Here is a 26,464-nt window from a genome sequence, read left to right on the forward strand (position 1 = left end):
AGCGTTCTCTCTCTCTCCTCTCTCTAGGGCGCCATTTCTTTCTTTTTGGGGTCGCTGTTCCCGCCGGGTGCCAAGGCCTATAAAAGAGGCAGGTAGCGTTCAGTTTTGGAGAAGGGGATCGCAACAATCCAAAAGTGCAAGCGCTGGAGAATCTGATAGCAAGTGCCGGCGACGGATTTCGCGAGAGTTCGTGTGCCGACGGAGTGCAAAAGTCGCTTTCTCGAGCGAGGAGCAACAGGTATAATTTGTCGTTTACACATCGCGAGTATTGCTTTGTGTGATTGTTTTGCAAGAATCTCCCTTCCTACGGGAAAGCCCCTCACGGGAAGTACGGCTTCACGCCTAAGTCCCTTACGGGAAAGTGCGGCCTCGCGCCTAAGTCCCTCACGGGAAAGAACGGCCTTGTGCCCAAGCCCTTTACGGGAAAGCACGACCTTCGGGTCTAAGATTACAGAACGGAGGGGTGTCCTCGGGTTCTCGTGCTTGTATATGAATTCTCCCTGAATAAAGAATACTCTTGACGGGGAGGGGGACCAGCCCATCTTCTGGTCCCCAATACTGTGTCGATCTTCTCCCTTCTCTCACATTTGCAAAGTATTTTATTTTTCAGATTTCTAAGTGCTCGTGTACGCTCCCATTTTGTGACAGTGGTATCAGAGCTCGGACTCCTCTCTTTCTCTGCAAAGAAGGACGATTCCGGGAAGAACGGGAAGAACCATGTCGAGCCAAGGGAGAAGCGTTGAAGAGGAGCTTCAACAAGTGCAAGCTCAGCTTGCGGATTTGCAACAAATCTTACTATTGCCCGATGTCCAAAAGCTTTTGGGCGGAATGAAGAGAACGAATGGAACCGATGCAGCCGGGCATCCACACCACATTGTTGGCTTGAGACCATAGGAAGAAAGAGAAGAAGTACGTGCCGAGGTGCACAAAGGATCAGCGGATCGGAATGAACGGCCTACTCCAAGGAAAGGCCAGGAAAAAGCGCTCTCTTTGCTAGACGAGAGCAAGGACATCTCTATCTCATCTCCATCTTACTCTCTTGATTATACTTCTACTTCTCGATCGTCTCGTCAGAAGAAGGAAGCCGCTACTACTACTACCCTACATCAACCTAAAGATAAGCCTCAATTCAAGAAGCATGGTCGCAAGTCTCAACATCGCATGAGAGTCTTCAAATCGGGCGACAAGGACATTAAGTTCGAAACCTACAACGGGCGGAGAGATATCTCCAAAGCACTGTCTTTCATCAGACAGTTTGAAGTCGCCTTTACCAATGGGCACTTCACAGAAAGATCCAAATTACGCCATGTGGGGATGCACCTCAAGGAAACGGCAAGTAATTGGTGGTTAGCCAAGATTCTGGAAGGTTCTCAGACCAGAACTTGGGAGAGATTCAAATCTGAATTTTATGAACAGTTTCTTCCGCCTGACTTCAAGCAAGACATACGGAAGGAATGGGACTGACTCGCCCAGAAGGAACATGAGAGAGTCACGACCTATGTGGACAAATATTGGTCGGTTATTCTGAAGGTCACTCCCTTCATGAAGATTGCCGACGAGGAAAAGAAACGAAAGTTCGAAGCGGGTCTCCAACCGCAGCTTCGAAAGAGTATGAAAGTGTATCCGCATGACACTCTTCAGAGGATGATGGAGTCAGCAATCATTGTTGAGGATTTGCACTCAACTGGGACGCCCAGAAAAATGGAGCATAGCACTTACCGTGCAAGACAAAGAGGGGTCTACGATGACCAAGGGGGCCAAGGAAGAAAACGTCCTCCATCTAGGAAGCCAGAGGGCAATGGCAAGCGAACTAAGTATCTTTCTCCTACTCAACTTCAAACTTTCAGAGAGGAAGGAAGATGCTTCTACTGTGGTGAGAAAGGACATATGAAACCAGATTGCCCGCTAAAGCAGCAACGGCAAGAACAAGCCTCTACCAAGCAAGAGAAAGCAAGGAAGGAACCCGCTCCACCAAGCTCGAACTCAATTCCAGATGTTCAAGGAAACACAGAAACGGAGAAAGGGAAGCGTCAACTTCTGAAGGGCTGGGGTCTTTGTACAACCAGCGAGTACTGATTCTTTATGATCCAGGATCCACGGATAACTTCATCTCCCTGGATACGGCGGAACATTTGTGCCTCAACCGGCTCAGCTTGGCACACAGGTTACATCCGGATTAGCATTCGAGGGGTTGACAACCAATGCAACTCCCGTGCAAGGACAGCTCAATCTTCGGATTGGCGAGTACAAGGACCGCGAATCATTTTTGATGGCACCCATCGAGGGATGTGATATCATCTTGGGTATGCCATGGCACTTCCACATGACACCTATTCCCGAATAAGTGGAAAAGACCCTCACTTTTGATCATGGGGTTAAGAAAATAAAAATTCATGCTCATGTAGGAGATTGGCAGTTCCCAATTGTAAGTCATATCTCCATTAAGAAAGAAATGAAGAAGTGTGTTTCTGCTTACTTGATTTTTGCACGTGAGAAGGATAAAACTAGTGGGGATTCACTCTCTAGTCTGGACATTAAGCGTTTTCAATTTATTGAAAAGTACAAAGATTGTTTCACGGAAACACTCCCTGATGAACTACCTCCGGTACGCCAGGAAGATCACCGCATAGATCTCATACCGGGTAGCTCGCCTCCCAATCAACCCCCTTATCGGGTGAGTCTTGCTCAACAAGAGGAAATTTTGAAGCAAGTCAACGAGCTTCTAGAGAAAGGGTTAGTACGGCCAAGTGCTTCACCCTACTACTCTCCAGTTCTACTGGTGCAGAAGAAAGATGGCACGTTTCGAATGTGCATAGACTATAGGTCTTTAAACAAGATCACGGTCAAGAATCGCTTTCCGATCCCTCAGATTGATGATATACTTGATAAGTTGCAGTGTGCCAGTGTCTTTAGTCGCATAGACTTAAAGAGTGGGTATCATCAGATACGGATCGCCCCTGAGGATGTCCATAAGACTGCTTTCCGCACAACCTTTGGACTATATGAATTTTTGGTAATGCCTTTCGGCTTGACCAATGCTCCTGCGACGTTCAATCGCATGATGGACCGCATTTTCAGCCCGTATCGAGCTTTTACGGGAGCATTCTTTGACGACATACTCATCTTCTCTAAGTCAGAAGAGGAACATCGGAAGTACTTGGACCTAGTGTTTCAAGAATTGCGAAAGCATGAGTTGCATGTGAATGCAAAGAAGAGCGAGTTCTTTCTCTCAGAGATACACTATCTCGGCCATATAGTCTCTCACAATCAAGTGAGTATGGATCCTACCAAGATCCGAGTGGTAGAAGATTGGCCTATTCCCACTACGGTACATGATGTACGTAGCTTCCTAGGATTATGTTCGTATTATCAAAGGCTTGTCCGAGGATTTGCCCATGTAGCAGGACCACTTCATGACTTGACAAAGAAGAAGATTCCTTTCAGATGGGGATCAAGACAACAAGGAGCTTTTGATCGGCTCAAGTACTTGCTAAGCCATGGACCTATTTTGATAGTGCCTGACTTAAGGAAACCATTTGAGGTTCACTGCGATGCTTCAGGCGATTGCATCGGAGCAGTGTTAAACCAAGAAGGCCATGCAGTGGCCTACAAAAGCAGACGGCTTAAGGATGCAGATTTGCATGCATCAATCTACGAAAAGGAACTCACAGCTATGATTCACGCCTTATCCAACTGGAAGCACTATCTTCTAGGAGCGGATTTTGTGATCAAGACTGATCACCAGAGTTTGTGGTATTTTCTTACGCAAAGGAAACTATCTGAGAAGCAGATGAGATGGGCAAACTTTTTGTCTATGTTTCACTTCCAGATCCTTCACACGGCTGGGAGTAAGAATGTGGTCGCGGACACATTGTCTAGGCGGCCAAGGGTGAACGCTATCACTTCGGTGTATCACCAAGAATTAGAAGCACTACCGGATTTGTATCCGAATGATCCAGACTTCTCCACCGTTTGGGGAAAGCTACATCGTGGAGAGTATGAGTTTCCCTATTCCATTCGGGACGGTTATCTCTACCACCATCAAGCCATATGTGTTGCGGAACCATAGATCATGGATGAAGCACACGCTTCGCCTTACGCGGGTCATCGGGGTATTCTCCCTATGACCTTAGCAATGGAAAGATACTTCTTTTGGCCTAACCTTAAAGAAGACATTGATAAGTATGTCAAGGAATGCTTGGTTTGCCAAAAAGTGAAGTATGATCGGCATAAGACGCCTAGGTTGCTACAACCATTGCATGTGCCTAATGAACCTTAGAAAAGTATTTCCATGGACTTCATCATGGACCTCCCTAGAACTCAGACTGGAAATGACGCGATCTGGACCATTGTGGACAGGTTTAGCAAGCAAGCACACTTTATACCAGTCAAGAAAACGATCAAAGCAGATCATATGGCTAGGGTTTTTCTAGCACAGATCTTTAAGCATCATGGAATGCCTAAGTCTATTGTGAGTGATTGAGATCCTCGCATGACAGGAAATTTTTGGCGTGCCTTGATGGATAATCTTGGTACGAAGTTGAATTTTTCATCTGCCTATCATCCTCAAACGGACGGGCAAAGTGAGATAGCCAATTCCACATTATTGGATATGTTAAAAGCTTATGTGTCAGACCGGCAATCTGACTGGGAGAAATATTTGCCTCTTGTCGAGTATGCGTATAACAATACCATACACTCATCGACGGGGAAAGCACCTTTTGAGATTCTCTATGGTAAGCCTTTGCTTCCACCGATCCTTTTAACTAAGGATAAGATCTTTGCAGCAGATGACTTTGTCCGGGATTTGGACACAGCCTACGGGCAAGTTAGGAGAGCTATTCTACGCTCTCAGGAAAAGCATAAGAAAGCTGCAGACAAGCACAGGAGGAATCTAGACTTAACAGTCGGACAGTTAGTCTTACTCAAGTTTGAGAAGGCAAGACTTAAGAAACAAGCGTCTCATAAGGGGAAGGTGGTAAACCTTTCTACCCGTTATTATGGGCCGTTTAAGATCATTGAGCAAGTGAATGATGTCACCTTCCGATTAGAGCTACCGCCTAATCGGAGGATCCATAATGCTTTCCATGTCAGTTTACTCCGGCCGTATGTGGGACCGCCTCCGAGCCAGCCTAGTGCTGAGGAACCTCCTGAGGTTGAGGAAACAGAAGAAATACTCCAACCGGAGCAGATAGTAAGTCATCAAGAGCGGCCCCTCAAGTCCGGAAAAATAACACGGAAGTATTTGGTTAAGTTTAAGAACTATTCGAATCTAGATGCTCAGTGGATGACACAGGAGGAATTAGCAACTTATCCCAAGATACTGGAGATATATGTTCAAGCACTACAGTTGAGGTCAACTGTTTAGAAGCCACAGGGATGTTGCTAATTGGACTATTTTCTTGAATATTTTTAATGCTTAATCTCTTTTTCTAGGATATTTTATTGTGTACACTAAGAACTGTTAAAAGATTGTAGCTACAGGAAGTGCCATCAAGAACGGACAACTCTGATGTGTCATTTGATGGGTGACGGTAAACATTGCGAAGGAGTTTCCATAAGTTCGATGGAAAGAGCCGGGTTACGAGTGCCCCTGATGCGTCACATGATGGGTGACGGGTGCATCAGAAAGGGGGCATTCCGTAGGCTAAGGAGGAAATCCGAACTGAGTAAGAAAATACGCATAAGAACGCAAGCACAAGAATAAGATGGGTTCAATGAAGCTTTTTACGAAAAGCAGGAATATTCGCGAGAGGGCAGATGTTTTCCCGCGAGGAGTCTGTGTTTCCATTGCATCTGTGCCGTGTTTTGCACCCGGGGACGCCTGAAATGTGTTCGTGTAGCATTGTTTTCACTAACTGAGTGAGTTTTTAAAGTTTGAACAGGTTCACACTTTATTTTATAAAGTGGCCGGTCACTTTTAAGTGACCAGCCCTCTTATAATAAAATAAAGCAAGGCTCTTCAAAAAAAGCCTACATTAAAAAAAAACTCAACGCTAATAAGCTACGCAGGGCAGTACGGCAGCAGCGTTCTCTCTCTCTCCTCTCTCTAGGGCGCCAGTTTTTGCTTTTTGGGGTCGCTATTCCCGCCGGGTGCCAAGGCCTATAAAAGAGGCAGGTAGCGTTCAGTTTTGGAGAAGGGGATCGCAACAATCCAAAAGTGCAAGCGCTGGAGAATCTGATAGCAAGTGCCGGCGACGGATTTCGCGAGAGTTTGTGTGCCGACGGAGTGCAAAAGTCGCTTTCTCGAGCGAGGAGCAACAGGTATAATTTGTCGTTTACACATCGCGAGTATTGCTTTGTGTGGTTGTTTTGCAAGAATCTCCCTTCCTACGGGAAAGCCCCTCACAGGAAGTACGGCTTCACGCCTAAGTCCCTTACGGGAAAGTGCGGCCTCGCGCCTAAGTCCCTCACGGGAAAGAACTGCCTTGTGCCCAAGCCCTTTACGGGAAAGCACGACCTTCGGGTCTAAGATTACAGAACGGAGGGGTTTCCTCGGGTTCTCGTGCTTGTATATGAATTCTCCCTGAATAAAGAATACTCTTGACGGGGGGGGGGACCAGCCCATCTTCTGGTCCCCAATACTGTGTCGATCTTCTCCCTTCTCTCACATTTGCAAAGTATTTTATTTTCAGATTTCTAAGAGCTCGTGTACGCTCCCGTTTTGTGACAGGAAGTGTTCTCTCCTGTTGTGAAGATGACCACTTTGCGTGTACTGTTTGCCATAGTGGCTGCTCTTGACTTGGAAATGGACCAAATGGATGTACATACCGCTTTCTTGCATGGTGATGTGGAAGAAGAGCTTTACATGAAGCAACCCGAGGGTTTTGTTATCCCCGGCAAGGAACATTTGGTATGTATGCTCAATAGAAGCTTGTATGGGCTGAAACAATCATGTAGACAGTGGTACAAGAAGTTTGATCGCTTCATGCTTAAACATGGTTACAAAAGAAGCCATGCAGACCATTGTTTGTATACCAAACGTGATGAGGATGGCAGCCCCATCATTCTTGTGCTCTATGTAGACGATATGTTGATAGCTGCAAAGAAAAGAAGCATTGTAGATGCTCTTAAAGGGCAGCTGAAATCTGCGTTTTCAATGAAAGACCTTGGGACAGCTGAACATATACTTGGAGTGCGTGTTACACGGCAAAGAGACAAGCGCCTATTGTATTTGTCGCAAGAAAAGTACATTGAAAAGGTGCTGGACAGATTTAACATGGCTGAAGCAAAGCCCTCTTGGTGTGCCATTACAGCCATATTTTAAAATCTCCAAGGATGATTGTCCCAAGTCAAAGGAAGAAGCCAATGACATGCAAAGTGTGCCTTATGCTTCAGCTTGTGATTCACTTATGTATGTTGTGGTTGCTACTAGGCCTGACATAGCCCATGCAGTGGGAGTTGAGAGCCGGTTTATGGCTAATCCAGGCAAGTTGCATTGGGATGCAGTGAAGTCCATTATGAGGTACTTGAAAGAGACTAAAAACAAATGCCTCTTCTATGGTAAAGGACCAATGGAGTTCAAGGGATTTTGTGACTCTGACATGGCTGGTGATGTGGATACACGGAAATCCACAAGTGGCTATGTATTTACTCTTGCGGGAGGTGCTGTTTCATGGTGTTCTAGATTGCAAAAGATTGTTGCATTGTCTACTACAGAGGCTGAATATATTTCAGCCACTAAGGCTTCCAAAGAAGCTATTTGGTTAGCACGCCTATGCAGTGAGTTTGGCTTGCCTGCCAAGGCACCTATGCTTGGTTGTGATAGCCAGAGTGCTATATGTTTGGCAAAGAACGCCATGTATCATGCACGCACAAAGCATATTGATGTGCAATATCACTTCATACGAGAAGTGCTTGAGGATGGCCTTATTACATTGGTTAAGGTCCATACATCACAAAATCCAGCCGATACTCTCACTAAGTGCTTACCCAAAGCACAACATCAGCTATGCATAGAGATGGTGGGAGTCACGTAGCTTAAAGGCGCCATTTATGCCTTTAAGTGGGAGGTTGTTGGGTTAAAGGCCTAAATAACCCCTTTTTGTACATTTTTATACTGTCCAGGTTCAATATGAACCTGGACACATTTTTTAAAGGTCACTTATAATAAAAGTGGGAAAACCCAAAACTCACTTATTGAGTTTTCCCCAAAAACATGAGCTCTCTCTCTTCTGCTAGCGCTTCCTCTCCTGCTGGCCTTCGCCTCCCCTCTCTGTACACACACTGCACTTCCTCGCGTGCTCTTTCATTTGCACACACCGCCGCGCGCTCATCAGCTAATGGATTCTGATGGGAATTATGATGATCATGTTGTGTGCAACCGAAGTATATGCATCTATGCTAAGTGACTGGGCATGCACGGTCTACGAATAGACTCACAAAAGTGCCAGATCACTGCTAATCTAAACTGACTGAACTGCCGGGAACCCTGCTATGGTGTACCTTGTCCACGGACACATAGGGTTGGGATGTGTCACGTGACATCCCCTCCTTTTCAAAGTGAGGTACTGGTACCGAACTGTATGGCGTTGAGGGAGATCGCCAACAGCATCCGAAATCCGGGAAGGGACTCTTCGTCGGCCCACTCTGAGGTGTGGGTCGTGCGGTACTTGAACTTCATAAAGGTCTACAACGCTTGCTTCTTTGGGCCGCGCCGAAAGCGACACAAAGTCTTCTGTGGCTCCTTCGATGCTTCAACTTCGTCTAGACTCCTGCTTCTTTCGTCTTCAAGAATCTCCATGGTTGAAAATTCTTCATGTACCAGTAGGAGGTTTTTGTTAGGTGCAGCGGAATGAATGTTGTATTTTCTCAAGATTAGTGATCTTTATTGCTCAAGGTTCCTTTTAGTTCTTAGGGAGAGAGAGAGAGAGAGCTTTCCGTCTTATGGAGAGTGCTATGATCACGAACAAAGTGAGTGGATATTGTGCGTGCAAGTGAATGAGACTGAGAGAAGGAGAGAGAAGAGATACGACACCCGAGAGGTTGTAAAACCCTCCTCCGAAGGCCCCACTCTCGTCGGCGAGAGTGGTCTACTTTGATTGCACAAAGGTGTACAATGCGAAGGCAATGGACTGATGCAACTTGGACTATGCCGATGACGACGACGGCTTAGGCTGAAATCTGTGATCTTCTATGGCTCAGTTCGGGATTTTCTTGGTGGCTGAAAATGACTGTTTTCTTGCGGTTTTCATGGCTGAAAATGATCGAGTTGTCGGGGGGTCATGCTAAGGACAAAACGCTAAGGATCTGTACCCTTTTGGCTGCGATTTATTGGCTGATGTTGAAAGCTGAAAAACGCTGGTTGCTGCAGGCTTTTGATGGGACTGTTGCCGGCTGAAAACGCTAAGGATCTGCTGTGTTTCCAATGGCTGAAACTGATGATGAAAACGCTGAGTTTCCACAATCTGAAGGGCTGCAAAAACGCTGCTAGCGTTAGTGGTTTGCTGATGTCAGAATCGCTATGGCTGGTCTGCTGCTGATGGTTAAAAACGCCAGGCAATGGAGGACATGGAGGGCGATGCTGGATCTAGGGAAACGCCAAGTAAGTGGGAGGATGGCGATGCTGATGCTTGAAGATGCTAGGGTGCTGAGGGGGGGTACTGCTGAGAAGTTGCCTGTTGAGCGGGAAGCTCCAGCTGCCTCTTCTGCCATAAAGTGCTAACTTCGGTTTGCTTATATATTAACTTTGCAAAATTGCCCTACCTACTTTTGTTGGAAAGTCACTTAAAAATAATAAGTGAAAATAACCAATAAATAGGAAAATAGGCTAAATGCACTGCCAAGCATAAGAGTGGGCCGGCAAAGAGTCCTTTCCAGGATTCCAGACACTGTTGGAGGTCTCCCTCGATGCCATACAGTTCGGTACTAGTACCTCACTTTGAAAAGGAGGGGATGTCACGTGACACATCCAACCCTATGTGTCCGTGGACAAGCTACAGCATGACCGGGGTTCAGTTCAGTCAAGTTAGTCTAGAATAGGAAGTGATCTGGCACTTTTGTGAGTCTGTTCGCAGACCGTGCATGTCCAGACACTTAGATTAGATGCATATCCTCTGGTTGCACACAGGATGACCATCAGATTCCAGTCGGATCCCATCAATAGCATTTTTACAGTGCATAGACCTATTTTCCTTTTTTTTGACATTTTTCACTTATTATTTTTTAATGACTTTTGTTGGAAAGTAGGTAGGGCAATTTTGCTAAGTTTGTACAAATAGAAACCTAGCGTTAGCACTTTCTGGCAGAAGAGGCAGCAGGAGCACCTTGCTCAACAGGCAACTTCTCAGCAGAACCCCATCAGAAGGCCTAGGGTTTTGCAAATTGCAAGACCTAGCATTTTTGGATGTAGCAGAACAGCAGCACAAAGCCTTGGCGATTTTGCATTGCAGAGGAGCTTCGGCATTGGTAGACACAGCAGAACCACTTCACGACAACAGATCAGCCCTAGCGTTTGTGGATTTTATCCAGCAACAGATTTTCAGCCCTAGTGTTTTTGCATCTGCAGCGTTTTCAGTTTTCAGCAGTTAGCACTCGCAGAAGAAGTCCCTAACCTCGCAGATCTCACCTTCCCGCAACAGTTCCTCGCCACACGGTCAGATTCCGCAAGGTTTACAATTTCAACCCGGAAAACGCAGATTTCAGCATCTGCGTTTTCAGCGCGTCATTGTCGCATCGTCGCCATCGACATAGAATCAGAATTCAGCAAATAAAGATTTGCAGATTTCAGCCCTTAGCATTTTCAGATTTCAGCCCGTCTCGTCGGCAAGTCCAAGCATTGTAGAGATTTGTGCAATCATAAGTAGACTGCTCTCGCCATAGAGAGTGGGGCCTTCGGAGGAGGGTTTGACAACATCTTTGGTGTCGTATTCTCTTCTCTCTCCATCTCTCAGTCTCATGCACTTTCACTCACAGTGTCCATTCACTTTGTTTGTGTCCATTGCACTCTCTCACTAAAGGAACGAAAGGCTCTCCCTTCCGTAAGTAAAAGGAACCTTTGAGCACAGTTCGGAGCACTCATCTTGAGCAAAGTTCAACATTCACTTCCGCTGCACCTTACACCCAATGTCATTGCCTACGAGAGTCGATTGTTCTCAAGGCCAAAATTGACAGCACAGATTTGTGAGAAAGAGCGTTTGGCGGCTATCCATGCTCTTATTCAGTGGCGGCATTATCTACTCAAAGCCGATTTTACGGTGTTCACAGATGATGGGAGTTTACGCTACTTCTTGTCATGGAAGCAGCTATCGGAAAAAGCAGATGCGGTGGGCAAACATCTTGTCACAGTTACTTCCACATTGTCCATGTGCAGGGACAGAAGAAATTGGTGGCAAATACTTGGTCTCGAAAGCCGTTGGTTTTGGCTATTTCCGCGATACATCATAGAAACTTCGAGGATATGGTCGGTCAGTACGCCACTGATACAGATTTTGCAAATGTATTCAGTTGAATACAGAAAAGGGAGAAAGTAGCAGACTATTCCATTCGGAATGGCTACTTGATCAAGAAAATCATGTTGTGCGTTACACAGCCGTTGAGGGAAAAGGTTATAACCGAATGCCACTCTCCGCCTTTTACGAGTCACCGCAGCATTACTACCACCTTGAAAGGGGTAGAGAGATACTTTTTTTTGGCCGAGACTCAAACAGGATATGGACGAGTTTGTGCCCAGTTGCTTTGTATGCCAGAAGGTCAAGTTTGACAGGCATAAAGTGTCGCAAGACGGGCACCACGTGCCAATAGAAAAGAACAAACTGAAACAGACTTTTAGCATTTCAATAACAACTGAATTGAGAGAGAGAGAGAGAGAGATGACACGCGACACGGAGTGGCGGAATTCCACCCCAGAGAGTATTGGCCCCAAACCTTGGCGCCCCTTTCAGTATTTCTTTATATTGCATCAACACAGTACAAGCCGGTACTCGAAACTCTGCACCTTCTCCAGGAAGCATGCCAGAGAATGAGCCCTAACCTCATATTTAAAGGCCCTTGGCCTAAAAAGCAATTACAGTGAAAAGCCTTCAAACTTAAAAGCATCTGGTCCAAAAGCAAAGCCAAAAAGCTGTCAGCGTAAATCACGGAAATCTGTACAGCCTGCCACGTCATCAGCCAACGCAATTTTTGGAAATCTCCCTGCTGCCCTTAGGGTTAGGGTTAGGGTTTCTGCAGTTTTAGGGCTTTTGACAACAGATTAGGGTTTGCAGGTTTTAGGGTTAGGGTTTTCAGATTTGAGGTTTTAGGGTTAGGGTTTCCAAAATTAGGGTTTCAACAGTTAGGGTTTCTGGTAAAAATTAGGGTTAGGGTTTCTGCTCTCGAGCAACCACGTCATCACTTTGACCACATCTGTAAGTTGGCTCCATTCTTTAGGCTTTGACACGTCAGCAGTTTGTTACATCTCCCCTTCGCGAAAGAGAGTAATCGTCCTCGATTACAACATATCTGCAAAACAACTCAAGTTAGCTCAAAAATTTCCGAGGGACATTCCGAGGGACAATCAATTTGCTCTTTTTATTAAGGAGTTAGCTTCTCCTTTCTGCTCTTTGGATCAAGGAGTTAGCTTCTCCTTTCGGCTGTTTTGATCAAGGAGTTAGCTTCTCCTTTTTGCTCTTTTGATCAAGGAGTTAGCTTCTCCTTTCTGCTCTTTCGATCAAGCAGTTAGCTTCTCCTTTCGTCCAGATCGGAACTCTTGATATTCCGGCGTAGTAAAATTAGCCATCACACCCAGACTGTACTGATCTGTCACGTGACACATCCAACCCTATGTGTCCGTGGACAAGCTACAGCATGACCAAGGTTCAATCAGTCCAGTCAGTCTAGATTAGCAGTGATCTCGCACTTTTGTGAGTCTATTCGTAGACCATGCATGCCCAGTCACTTAGCATAGATGCATATCCTCTGGTTGCACACAACATGATCATCAATATTCCCTTCAGAATCCATCAGATTCAGTCAAGGAAATTTTCCAATGCATTTAGCCTATTTTCCCCATTTTTGGTATTTTCACTTATTATTTTTTAATGACTTCCCAACAAAAGTAGGTAGGGCAATTTTGCTAAGTTTGTATATAAGCAAACTAGAGCTAGCACTATTTGGCAGAAGAGGCAACAGGAGCACATGCTCAACAGGCACCTTCTCAACAGAACCCCAACAGGAACCCCTAGCGTTTTTGGTCCCCATCCTCGCCACACATCAGCCTCAGCGTTTTCAGCTTGGATCATCGCCAATAGTCCTCCAAGCCCAGGCATTTGCAAATCGCTAGCAGCAGTACCAGATCCCCTAGCGTTTTCCAGTTGCCATCGCCGGAACTTCCTAGACAGCCTAGCGTTTTTGCTAGCGTTTTTCTCTTGCAGCAGCGTTTTCATTTTCAGCAATAAATGGAGCAGGTACAGCAGTGTTTTCAGCATTCTCCGCAGTAGCAGATTCAGCCCTTGAAGCATTGCAAAGGATCCCTAAATTCAGCCCATAAAAACGCAGCCAAAACAGTCATTTTCAGCCACCGAAACAGTCCCGAATTTCAGTAGATAGAAAAACACAGATTTCAGCCCTAAAGTCGTCGTCGTCGTCATCGGCATAGTCCCAAGTTGCATCAGTCCATTGCATACGCATTGTACCACTTTGTGCAATCAAAAGTAGACCACTCTCGCAGACGAGAGTGGGGCCTTCGGAGGAGGGTTTTACAACGTCTCTGGTGTCGTATCTCTTTTCTCTCTCTCTCTATCTCTCAGTCTCATACACTTGCACGCACAATGTCCATTCACTTTGTTTGTGATCATAGCACTTTCCATTAAGAACGGAAGGCTCTACCTTCCATAAGAACAAAAGGAACCTTGAGCACAGTTCGGAGCACTCATCTTGAGCAAAGTGCAAACAATCATTCCGCTGCACCTTACATTGGTAACAAAGCTTTGGCAGTGTTCTTTATCACTCAAGGAAAGAACCACAAGAATTTTTTTGCTTGTTGAGGTCGCACGAACCCAAGTTCGCTTGGGCGTATCGATTCCTAATCGTGTTTTGTTGAAGAGTGACAAGAATCCCAAGAAAGAAGGCCTTGTCCAACCTCCCCTTGTGTCTCTTTTCACTCATTGAGAGCGGACCGTGCACTTAGCGGCCGGCCAATCGACGTGAGGTGGGAAAAAGCAACCTTGGTGTGAGCGCAAGGCCGCCAAGGGGTGCGCCCGCGGAAAAGAGTAGAACTCGGGTGAAGAGAAGATCCTTCTCAAACGCGATTTGCAAGTGAAAGAAAACCTCAAGAACCTCAAGATCCTCAAGACCCCAAGACCCTCAAGAACCCAAGTTCCTCGTGAACTTAAGAACCAAAGATCATAGTGCATGGTCGTCACCCGAAGCGGAATGGATACTTCACATACAGGTGATGAGCATGAGAGAGGCGGAGAAGATTTTTCCCCACCAGGAGATTTTTTCGACCCTCCCCCTTTGCCATCTACGCCACGAGTTGTACTAACTCCTATGGAGATGATGGTCAAGTCAATGATGGACATGATGCTGGCACAACAAGAAGCGACTCGCATTACGATGGAACGAAATGAAAGAAATGCAATACAACAACAAGAAGCGAATCGAGTTGCGTTGGCACAACAAGAAACCAATCGCCTTGCTTTCGAACGCGAGCGCGATGAAAGAAATGACCGAAAAGCAGAAAGGGAAGCCGAGCGTGCCGCTCAAAGAGGGCTACGCACTCAAGAAGTGCTTCGACAAGTGCTAGCCTCGAAGACCGAACCACCCAAAGATCGTGGGAGTTCCTCAAGTGGTGCAAGCCACGATGCGGATTCCAACCATCCAGTCACAGAGAAGTTGACTTTCAGTAAGTAAAGATGGATGCTACAGTTATTCATTCTTGGTTGCATCAATTTATTTTGCGACAAGTAAGAAGACGGGAAATAGCAAAGTTTTGACGGCAGCTATGTACCTTGCCGGTGATACCATCAATTGGTACCACGCATGGCAAGAGGCACTGCTAGCCGCGCACCTAGAGGAAGCCGACGAACCCATGCCCCTTTCCTTCAATTGGGTTGATTTCCAAGACAAGCTCAAGGCGCGGTTTATGCCACCTCAGTACCTTGCAAGATTAAAGGACGATTGGTGCTCTCTCAAGCAAAATGGTATGCCGGTTATGTCTTTTTCTAATCGTGTTTTGCAGCTAAGCACTCAATTACGAAAATCGGATGATGAGCGCAAAGAGGCTTTCTCTTTGGATTGGACGAGTATATCAAGTACGATGTCGAGGTTCTCGATCCAATCGATCTCAACAAGGCGGTAGAGATTGCTCTCGCACAAGAGATGAAGTACAACAAGGGAAAGCCTAAGGAGAACAAGACTTCCACAAGTACCTCGCAGACTTCTCAGAACCCTTAGAGCGGTAAGAACGGTAAGAATGGTAACTCTTCTAACCAATCTTCCAACAGTCTCTCAGAAAAGAATTCTTCCAATGAATCTAAGGGTAAGGCTAACACAATTGCTAAACCTAAACTTACTCCAAATGAAAAGGTAGCACAAGTAATTGTAGGAGGATACATCACGTCGGAAGAGCAAAGCACTTATTCTAAGGAAGGTCGTCGTTTTCATTGTCACATTAAGGGTCACATTAAAAGAACATGTCCTAAGCTTGAAACGAATGAATCTAAAGAACCCACAGAACCCACTTCCTCTGTCAATGCAATGAATGATAACACGAGTGTGTCCCAAGTTTCTCATGACCCTCCCATTGATGATTCTCTCATTAAATGTTATAGTCGTACGTCGGGGCAGCGTTTTGTCATATTGTTTGACCCAGGTAGTATGCATGATGTGATCAGTTCCTCTCTTGTTGAGAAAGCCCGCCTCGAAGTTAGTCCGAGATCTCCTATCGAGGTCTCTGGCTTTCGCCCCGGTATGGACGCTCTCATCACGGAGGAGTGCCTTGATGTGTTGTTTGCAATTCAACAAACTACATTCACTAGAAGATTTGTTGTTTCTCCTCTCTCAGGATGTGATATGATTTTGGGCATTCGATGGTTTCGTGATAATGACGCTCTCATGAAATTTGCGCCTAATACTATAACTCTCAATGCTGACAGTGATTCTCCTATTGTCATTCATGGAGAGGACATTGTTCATTCTCCATCTCTCAATATGCAGGACAAGATTGAAAGGATTCAAGAGAAGAAGACTCTCTCAGTCTCTTTTTCTCCACAGCATGATACACAGGATTTGCATGATTATGATAAGCATGATGATTTGAATGACAATGATAAGCATGATGATTTGGATGCCAATGATTTGCATAATGATTTGGATGACAATGACAAGTATGATGATTTGCATGATCAAGAGGTGATCTCTCACAAGCATGATGAGTTGCATGAAGATGTAATTGTTCACAAGGATGATGTGTTAGTGGATGCTTTTTCTAGCGAAGCTAACCTCGTTGTAGATTCGATCAGTCACGAAGACCCGATCTTGGCTTTCGAGTTGAGGTCCAAAGAACCCCCACAGGACGATTCGATCACTCACGAAGAACCAATCTTGGCTCTCGAGCTTAGGTCAACAGAACCCTCACAGGAAGTATTATGTGTTCGTATGATTAATACGCACGCATTGTTCGAATGTTTCATTCGTGGTCGTTTCCTGTATTTACAACCCCCACAGGACGATTCAATCAGTCACGAAGAACCAATCTTGGCTCTCGAGCTTAGGTCAATAGAACCCTCACAAGAAGTATTATGTGTTCGTATGATTAATACGCACGCATTGTTCGAATGTTTCATTCGTGGTCGTTTCTTGTATTTTAGTCAGTATCGTTATGTGATCCCTTTTCCTAGGCATGACATATTGTATGTTGAGCACGTTTCTCTCATGGATGAGCACGAATGTATGCGGATTTTTCATGAAAAGTTGAAAAGTTGAAAAGTAAGGAAGTCACATTCCATGTCTCTTCCTTGGCATGACACATTTGTAGAAAGAGCACATGAAAGTTTGAGCACCAAGCATGGGCATTTCCGTTGTGAATTGCCACAGTTGATTGCTCTAGATCATAAGAGAAAGATTTGATCTCATTGTTTGCGTGTGTGTGGTGACCGGTTTGGCACTCCGTCTCTTTGTTCATCTACATTGCATGCACAATCTTTGAGGAAGAAAAGATTTTTTCCACTCACTTTACATGGAATAGATATGTTCATGGTTTTGTGTTGGAAATGGTTTCAGAAATTTTCAGCCATGGGGATTCTTGAAGAAGAAGGAAGCACGACTCTCGATGAAGTTGAAGCATTGAAGGAGCCACACAAGACTTTGTCTCTTTCAGCGTGGCCCAAAGAAGCAAGCGTTGCAAACCTTTATGAAGTTCAAATAACGCACGACCCACACATCAAAGTGGGCCGGCAAAGAGTCCCTTCCAAGATTCCGAATGCTATTGGCGATCTCCCTCGACACCATACAATTCGGTACCAATACCTCACTTTGAAAAGGAGGGGATGTCACATGACACATCCAACCCTATGTGTCCCTAAACCCTATGTGTCCCTAAACCCTATGTGTCCGTGGACAAGCTACAGCATAACCAGGGTTCAGTCAATACAGTCAGTCTAGATTAGCAGTGATCTGGCACTTTTGTGAGTCTATTCGTAGACCGTGCATGCCCAGTCACTTAGCATAGATGCATATCCTCTGGTTGCACACAGCATGATCATCAATATTCCCTTCAGAATCCATCAGATTCAGTCAAGGAAATTTTCCAGTGCATTTAGCCTATTTTCCCTATTTTTGGTATTTTCACTTATTATTTTTAAGTGACTTCCCAACAAAAGTAGGTAGGGCAATTTTGCTAAGTTTGTATATAAGCAAACTAGAGCTAACACTATTTGGCAAGAAGAGGTAGCAGGAGCACATGCTCAACAGGCACTTTCTCAGCAGAACCCCAACAGGAACCCCTAGCGTTTTTGGTCCCCACCCTCGCCACACATCAGCCTCAGCGTTTTCAGCTTGGATCATCGCCAATAGTCCTCCAAGCCCAGGCATTTGCAGATCGCTAGCAGCAGTACCAGATCCCCTAGCATTTTCCAGTTGCCATCGCCGGAACTTCCCAGACAGCCTAGCGTTTTTGCTAGCGTTTTTCTCTTGCAGCAGCGTTTTCATTTTCAGCCATAAATGGAGCAGGTACAGCAGCGTTTTCAGCATTCTCCGCAGTAGCAGATTCAGCCCTTGAAGCATTGCAAAGGATCCCTAAATTCAGCCCATAAAAACGCAGCCAAAACAGTCATTTTCAGCCGCCGAAACATTCCCGAATTTCAGCAGATAGAAAAACACAGATTTCAGCCCTAAAGTCGTCGTCGTCGTCGGCATAGTCCCAAGTTGCATCGGTCCATTGCATACACATTGTACCACTTTGTGCAATCAAAAGTAGACTACTCTCGCCGACGAGAGTGGGGCCTTCGGAGGAGGGTTTTACAACGTCTCTGGTGTCGTATCTCTCTTCTCTCTCTCTATCTCTCAGTCTCATACACTTGCACGCACAGTGTCCATTCACTTTGTTTGTGATCATAGCACTTTCCATTAAGAACGGAAGGCTCTACCTTCCATAAGAACAAAAGGAACCTTGAGCACAGTTCGGAGCACTCATCTTGAGCAAAGCGCAAACAATCATTCTGTTGCACCTTACATGATCTTCCACGGGTGCCTTGATGCACTAAAATTACATACCCCGGCAATCTCATCCAATTAGGAATATTCAGTAATTGACACATCACAATGCAACACAAATGCTCACATATGCATGTTACAAGACACAACAAACAGCGCCGCTGAGCACTCCCCCGAGACAAACGGTCTGCGGTATGAAGCTACTCAAGGACTAACTCGTCACTCCCCCAGCAAATAACCTAAAAAGGTCCGGGCCGTGAGCTCAAAGGACTGTACAACCAAACACTCCCCAGACCACAGCCTGTGTCGCTTGGAGGTTCAAGCATACAACCAAACGCTCCCCAGGCATCGACCTGCATCGTTCGGAAGTTTTCTAGCATACAACGAAACGCTCCCCAGGCATCAGCCTACGTCGTTCCGATGTTCAAACAATACCAAAACAGTATTTCTCACTTCTCCACCCGGGAGTAAAATCACCAATCATTGAAACCAGTATTCAAACCAGAGTCAAACAATTCAAATCGACACCAAGACAGGTTCAAAACAGATACCATCCACTTTAAACAAATTCCAAACAAGATCACCAAACAAGTTCTCAAACATATTTCAAACTTAAAAAGCAATCTCGACATCAATCGAGCTCGAAAAGTCGACCGACTTTCCATCCTGAAACCTGCACCAAAAATTACGGTTAGATTCATTCCGTAAGGTCGTAGCCGAGCACAACATGGTCCATCACTCTTGGACAGACAGTGTTTCTTTGGCGACGATGGTAGTCCCAAGATAGCAATCGCACCGAATCTCCAAGGTCATCTGCTCGTGAAGAGACATCTACTGAGAGATGTCGAGAAATTTCAAGTTATGATCTGCTAGGGTTTCCGTGGCAAGCATTTCAGGATACCCCACTCTGCCAAAAGTTGCACTCCGAAGGAAGATGTCAGAAACCATACAACTTCGGGCAAAAATTTTCTTGAAAGCTTGTCAAGTACTTGGAAGTGTGCGGCTTGGTAGCTATAGACATCAACATCTGCATGACACTACTTCTAAGAAAAACAGTGACTCGAAACAAATATGGGATCCTTCTTTTGCAAGTGATCTTAATGGCTTATGCCCTGTAAGACATGAGCGGTGAAGACGAAGCGCGCCCGATGCGCTGAAGTAAGGGTGGGAGTGGCTAATAAGTCCGAGTTGGAGGGCGAAGATACCTCGAATAAATTCCAAAAGTCTGTCTGCTCTTTTGTAGGACCGGTATGCTTTCAGAAAAGCACACGTCTGATGCTCTGATACCACTGTCACAAGGCGGGCACAACGTGTCAATAAAAAAGAACAGACTAAAACAGACTTTTAGCACTTCAATAACAATTGAATTGAGAGAGAGAGACGACACGCGACACGGAGTGGCGGAATTCCACCCCAGAGAGTATTGGCCCCAAACCTTGGCACCCCTTTCGGTATTTCTTTATATTGCATCAACACAGTTCAAGCCGATACTCCAGACTCTGCACCTTCTCCAGGAAGCATGCCAAAGAATGAGCCCTAACCTCATATTTAAAGGCCCTTGGCCTAAAAAGCAATTACAGTGAAAAGCCTTCAAACTTAAAAGCATGTGGTCCAAAAGCAAAGCCAAAAAGTTGTCAGCGTAAATCACGAAAATTGATACAGCTTGCCACGTCATCAGCCAGTGCAATTTTTGAAAATCTCCCTGTTGCCCTTAGGGTTAGAGTTAGGGTTTCTACACTTTTAGGGTTTTTGGCAGTAGAGTTAGGGTTTGCAGGTTTTAGGGTTAGGGTTTCCAGAATTAGGGTTTCTTGCAAAAATTAGGGTTAGGATTTCTGCTCTCGGGCAGCCACGTCATCACTTTGTGACAGTTTAGGCCCCTCGGCCACATCTGTAAGTTGGCTCCATTCTTTAGGCTTTGACACGTCAGCAGTTTGTTACATAAAGCACAGGGATTGTTACAGCCTTTGCCTATACTCACCTGTCCCTGGGAAACTATTGCAATGGATTTCATTTTTGATCTCCTGAGAACACAGAGTGGTCACGATGGTATCTTGACTGTTATTGACAGATTTAGCAAGCAGGCTTATTTCATTCCAGTGAAGAAAACAGTCAAACCGGATCACTTAGGAAGACTATTTGTGGCCCAGATTTTCAGATTACATGCCATGCCTGAGACGATTGTCTCCGACAGCGACCCCAGATTCACGAGTTTGTTTTTGGACGGCTATCTGGAAGAACATAGGCACGCGATTGCAGTTCTCGTCATCGTTCCACCCGCAGACTGACGGGCAATTGCTAATTCAGTACTAGATTTGTTGAAGTCTTCTTGGTTGGATCAGAAGACTACTTGGGAAAGGTTTTTACCTTTGGTGGAATATGCCTACAGAAACACATTTGACTCTTTGACGGGGAAGATGCCATTTGAGATTTTTGACTTTGCTACAAAGGTTCTACCCTTCTTTAGCGCGAAAGATAAGATTTTTCTTTGAAGCCAACCAGTTCACGAGGGACTTGGTCCGGAAGCCTTTGCAAAAATTTCAGGAAAGACAGAAAAAGGCAACAAATTGCCATTGTCGCGATTTAAGCAAATGGAGAAGGAAGACCTAGCAGATATTCCTCGGAATAAGAATCTTTACCTTGAAGCTTTTGGTTTAGCACAGTCTACTCCAAATGGAACCCAGAATTCAGCTTGGCCAGAGATCTGGTGCAGTGGGTTTGCACAAGAGGGGAGTTACTCCGCTCCTTCGTCAACAGATGCCTCGAATTTTTGAATACTAGAGTCACTGATGTCTCTTTGAGCTTCAGGGATACTGAGAGATGACAGTATTCTGTTGGATGACTTTTTGAAATGGAATTCCGGAAAAATATGAAACTGACTTGTTCTTGACTTGGCTTTAAGTGCAGGAACAAATACACGAAATGACTGCAGCAAATGATCTCCAATAGACATGGTTGCAATAGGGGTTAGTCAATCGGGCATCGATGAGGTCTTGAGTGGATCTAGATGCGATTGCTAGCTACATTGCCGATAAATCATGGTCTAAGATCCGAATGAATGTTGAATGTGATTTGTCATGTGATGTCGTCCTGTGATGTCAAGTGATGTCCTGTGATGTGATTGTCAATTGGTACATGTGCTAGATGTGTGTTCCTAGTACATAGGTACTAACAGTCAGTGTCTGGTAAGACGGTTTATGGCCTCTGTCTGTTTTGCAAGCGTAAACGAGAGCGATTATCATGATTTCAAGAGGGGGGTATGCCACAAAATGATGACGTGGCTGCCCGCTCTGCAGAAAACCCTAACCCTAAAATCAAAAACCCTAATTTTGTTGAACCCTAACCCTAAAATCAAAAACCCTAATTTTACTGAAACCCTAACCCTGAAATGCTAAGTGGCTGGCTGCAGCATAAAACGCAGAAAGGCTGCCACGTGGAAAGCAGTACGAAATCCCACGATTTTTGGCGGTAGTAAAGCAGCGCAGCTTTTGGGCAAAATCAGCATGGAAAAAAAGCTCTGCTTTATCTTCTACGCATATTGAAAGAGAGAAAAGCCTTTTTGCTTTATTAAGCAAGGGATAAAAAAGGGAAAGCTTTTCTGCTTTATTTTAAAAGGACAGCTTTTTGGGACTTGCTTTATTTTTACAAGCAAGAGAGAGAAAGAGCATTTGCTTTATTTGGGCTTTTGATTTTTAGCTTTTGGGCTCTGCTTTTGGCAACCCTTGTACCTTTAAATATGTGAGCAGGCCTCTCACAACTCAGAGCATTTGGACACAGAGTTCAAGTGTGAGCGCCTGCCCGCACTCTTGTACTTTGAACTCAGATTAAAACAAAAAGAGGGGCGCCAGTCTTTGGGGCCAATATCTCTAGGCACGGAACTCCGCCAAGCCAGTGTTGAATCAATTGTGAACTGTGAACTGTTTTGAAGTGGTTATTTGGTGTTGTCGCGGTAGATTCTTGACTTGAGAGTGTCCAAGTCTGTTACACTCTCATCTACCCTATAGACAGACTTGTGGCGATCAAAATTGGACAAGAACTGACTAACAATAACAAGAAGGAAAAACAACAAAAAAAGAAACCATCCGGCCCTAGATTGCCAGCCGAGCAACACGTTGAGTACTACAAAGAGGGCAAATGTAATGGATGCGAGGAACAAGGGCATGTTCTTGCCAAGTGCCCTAATAAAGTGTTCAATGATTAGGCTGAGGACAAGCCAGAGAGTTCCAAAGCGGGAGAGGAGCGAGTAGAGAAAGGAAAGATCAAGGCAAGACTAGTACCACATTTTGTGGGGACCAATGCAAAACAGATGGATGAAAGTACGGAGCTCTGCAAAGCGTGGGGCAAAGTACGAGATCAAGAAGCCCTTATCTTCTTTGAGGGAGGAGCCAAGGCCAACTTCCTCTCGATTGAATTGGCGGCTCGACTTGGAATTACGCCTGAAGAAATGGGACCACGGTTGAGGCAGGTCTAGCGGCACCGGTGGCCATTATACCTATCATAGACAAACTTCGGTTGCTTGTTAGGAGTATGTAGGACACAAAGGCTTCTACATCATGCCTTTCAAAGGGTGTGATGTCCTTTTGGGAATCCCCTGGTACCATAAGAACGGCTTTGTAGAGGGCTAGAAAAGCGACATTGAAGAACGAAAAGAGTAGAGATATGGAACTTGATGTTATATTAAATGGCAGTCTGTCCCACTTGTATCTGCTTCAACCGTTTCAAAATTAATGAAATCCAGTCTTTTTGTTTATTTGATCTGCTTGAATGAGTTAAATGACAATAAAATGTCCAATTTGTCCGACCTTGAGAAGGAACGACAAGATTTTCTACAAGCTTAGGCCGATTGCTTCTTTGAAGGCTTGTTGGGAGAGTTACCTTCTCAGCAACCTGAAATCACACAATTGTTTTGATTTCTGACAACACGCCACCGAACCAACCACCTTACCGAGTTAGCAGAGCCGAGAACGAGGAAATTATGAATCAAGTGAAAGAGCTTCTAGAAAAGGAACTAAGTCGGCCCAATACATCACCTTACTGTTCGCCAGAGAAAGATGGATCTTGGAGAATGTGCACTGACTACAAAGCTCTCAAAATCACCACCAAAGAACGGGTCTCCAATAACTAGGATCGATGATATATTGGACAGGTTACATGGTTCTATATGCTTTAGTAGAATCGACATGAAACGTGTTTATCATCATATCAGGATCGCTCATGGAGATGTATACAAGACCGCGTTCAAGACGTCTTGTGAATTGTATGATTAATTGGTGATGGCTTCGGGTCTCACAAATGCTCTTGCAATGTTCAATATGATGATGGATAGAATTTTAGAGAGTACCAATCATTTGTGGACGGACACCTTTTTCGACGATACCATCATATTCTCCAAGAGTGAAGTAGAGCACAAGCACCATCTGTTATGCAACATAGACTGGTGGTTAACGGGAAAAAGAGTGAGTTTTTCTTGCCAGTCATAGACTTCTTGGGACACATTGTCTCTGTCGAGATTGTAAAAACGACTCGGCCAAGGTTGAAACAATTAGAGGTTGGCCAGATTTGAAGAATGTACATGAAGTTTGTAGTTTTTTGACCTGATATTTGTACTACAAGCGGCTCATTTGAAAATTTGCGGAGATAGCTTCTTTGTGCTACAGGCGAAAGTTGATGATTGGTCTAGTATTGAAATTACTAGATCTGCAGAAGCACTTTGAAATTTACTATGATGCGTGTGGTCGTAGTCTGGGGGCGGTCTTAATGTAGGAGGGCCATGTTGTAGTTTATGAGAGTAGAATGTTCTTGTGACCAGAGCGGATTGCACAAATTTATGAAAAGGAGTTATTATGAGTCATCCATGCTCTTACTTCTTGGCGCCATTTTTTGCTTAATGGAGACTTTACATTGTTCACCGATTGCCTAAGTTTGAGATACTTCTTGTCCTAGAAACAACGCGTTGTCTTGCAAGCCCCAGATATCGGCTATTTCGGTAATCCATCATCAAAACTTCAAGGATATGGTTGATCAATATGCCACAGCCCCAGATTTTGTAGACATCTTTGGCCGTTTGCAGAGTGGGGAGACAATTGCAGGTTATGCTCTGAAGGTTATTTAATGCAAAAGACAATGTTGTGTTACTCAAGGGTTGAGGAACAAGGTTTTGACAGAGTGCCATTGTCTACCTTTTGCAGGCCATCGCGGCATTGACACCACCTTGAAAGGTGTGGAGAAGTATTTCTATTGGCCAAGGCTCAAAAAGGACGTGGACGAGTTTGTTCACGGTCTCCAACGACCTTTACCCATTCCTAGCCGACCTTGAGAGAGTATAGTGATGGACTTCCTCAGAGTGGGCATGGTGGAATTTGGACAGTCATCGACCGATTCAGCAAACACGTCCACTTTATTCGGGTGAAGAACGGGGTGATGTAAAAGCTCAGCTATCAGATAGGCAAGACTGTCTCATTTTGCATCTTCAATAAATATACGAGTAAAAACATGTTGTTGACGGGAGAGAAATCAACCTTGCTGCAACCAGCCAGAGAGAGAGAGAGAGAGAGAGAGAGAGAGAGACCTGAGAGTTGCGCCTGTACAAGAGGTAGGAATCGAGACTAGGACCCGCCAAAGATGGGCTGGCCGCTGCAGTTACCAGCGCATGAGATAATCGCCGATTCTCCAGCAACTTGCAAGCCTGATCAAGGGGCTCGTGTCGGAGTCGAGCTGCTCCTGTCAGAGCATCGTCGAAGAAGTCGACTCAGGGCTCGGGAGTCAGGGGCGAGTGCGCTGCGAACCTGTGTCACCACTCACAAATCTACTGTCCAGGGACCAGTAATAACTTATAAGTGAGAGAGAATATACACAATATCAAATAGACTATACATAATACCACAAGTTCACATTGTACATATACACACATAGTGTGGCCAGCAGGCTCCGCCCGCCTCTCTCTCGATTTTCGCACAGGCTGCCTCTCTCTCTCTCTGATCGCTATGCGCTCGGACTGCAGGCCACACCCGTTGAATGAAGGCATTGGTGACACGTGGCAGGGAGGGGGTGTCTGAATCCCTCCCCCCATTATATATATATAATATATATATATATAAGATACCTTACTCCTTATACTTGAAAGTCTCATGACACCTTACCCCTATATGAAGCTTCCTTACCACCCTATAGAAAAGCTTCATGGTGAAGCCTTTATGGACCATCCTAAGCTTCATTTGATGCCTATGCCAATGACACCCAAAATGGCCTCCAGATTTTAAGGTTGGGCGTCGCCGCCGTCACCGTAGAGGACATTTTTCACCCTGGTGGTAGCAGTTCTAAATAAATATATATTGCGGTCAAGCAAGCTAGGGCAAGACGTCCAAAATGTCAGATTGGAGCCGATAGTTGTTCGACACTTCAAGACTCTGTACATAGGGCAGGAGATCCTTCTCCACCTTGCAATCGCACTCAACATGGGAGCTTGTAAAGAGCATGTATGTTATTGGTGAGTATTTTTGCTTGTGATCGGTGTGCATTAATTGGAGGCACCATTGGATATCACTCAATGGGTGGTGTGCTTATAGTGCATATGGTTGATGAGTTTGGCACTAGGGATGGCTCCTCAAGAATGATCTTTCTTTCTATAATTCGGCCCAAAAATCAAATGGGAAATACTATCATGAGGAAAAGTTATATATACACACACACACACACACACACACATATGTGTTAACCCTCACGGCTCACGGACACCCCATCACCTACGAAGGACGTGTATTATGTATTTGGTAGAGTCAGGTACCGGGCTTGTCGGACCAATAGGAAAAGGGTAAGAGTGATCGCCGATGAGAGGCGC

General features: G+C 45.1%; 1 protein-coding gene across 1 annotated transcript in view; it reads right to left on the reverse strand.

The window, feature by feature from the left end:
* The window catches only part of LOC147421653 (tRNA-splicing endonuclease subunit Sen2-1-like), a 53,119-nt gene extending 27,652 nt beyond the window's left edge, over positions 1-25,467 (reverse strand). Inside the window, exon 1 of the mRNA XM_086503226.1 lies at positions 25,196-25,467. The gene's annotated coding sequence lies outside the window, so the exon portion shown is untranslated. The remainder of the gene's footprint in view (positions 1-25,195) is intronic.
* Between the last annotated feature and the right edge of the window lie 997 nt (positions 25,468-26,464).

This window comes from Adiantum capillus-veneris, chromosome 27 (genome assembly GCF_014529385.1).
Source record: "Adiantum capillus-veneris isolate H3 chromosome 27, ASM1452938v2, whole genome shotgun sequence".
NCBI lineage: Eukaryota > Viridiplantae > Streptophyta > Polypodiopsida > Polypodiales > Pteridaceae > Adiantum > Adiantum capillus-veneris.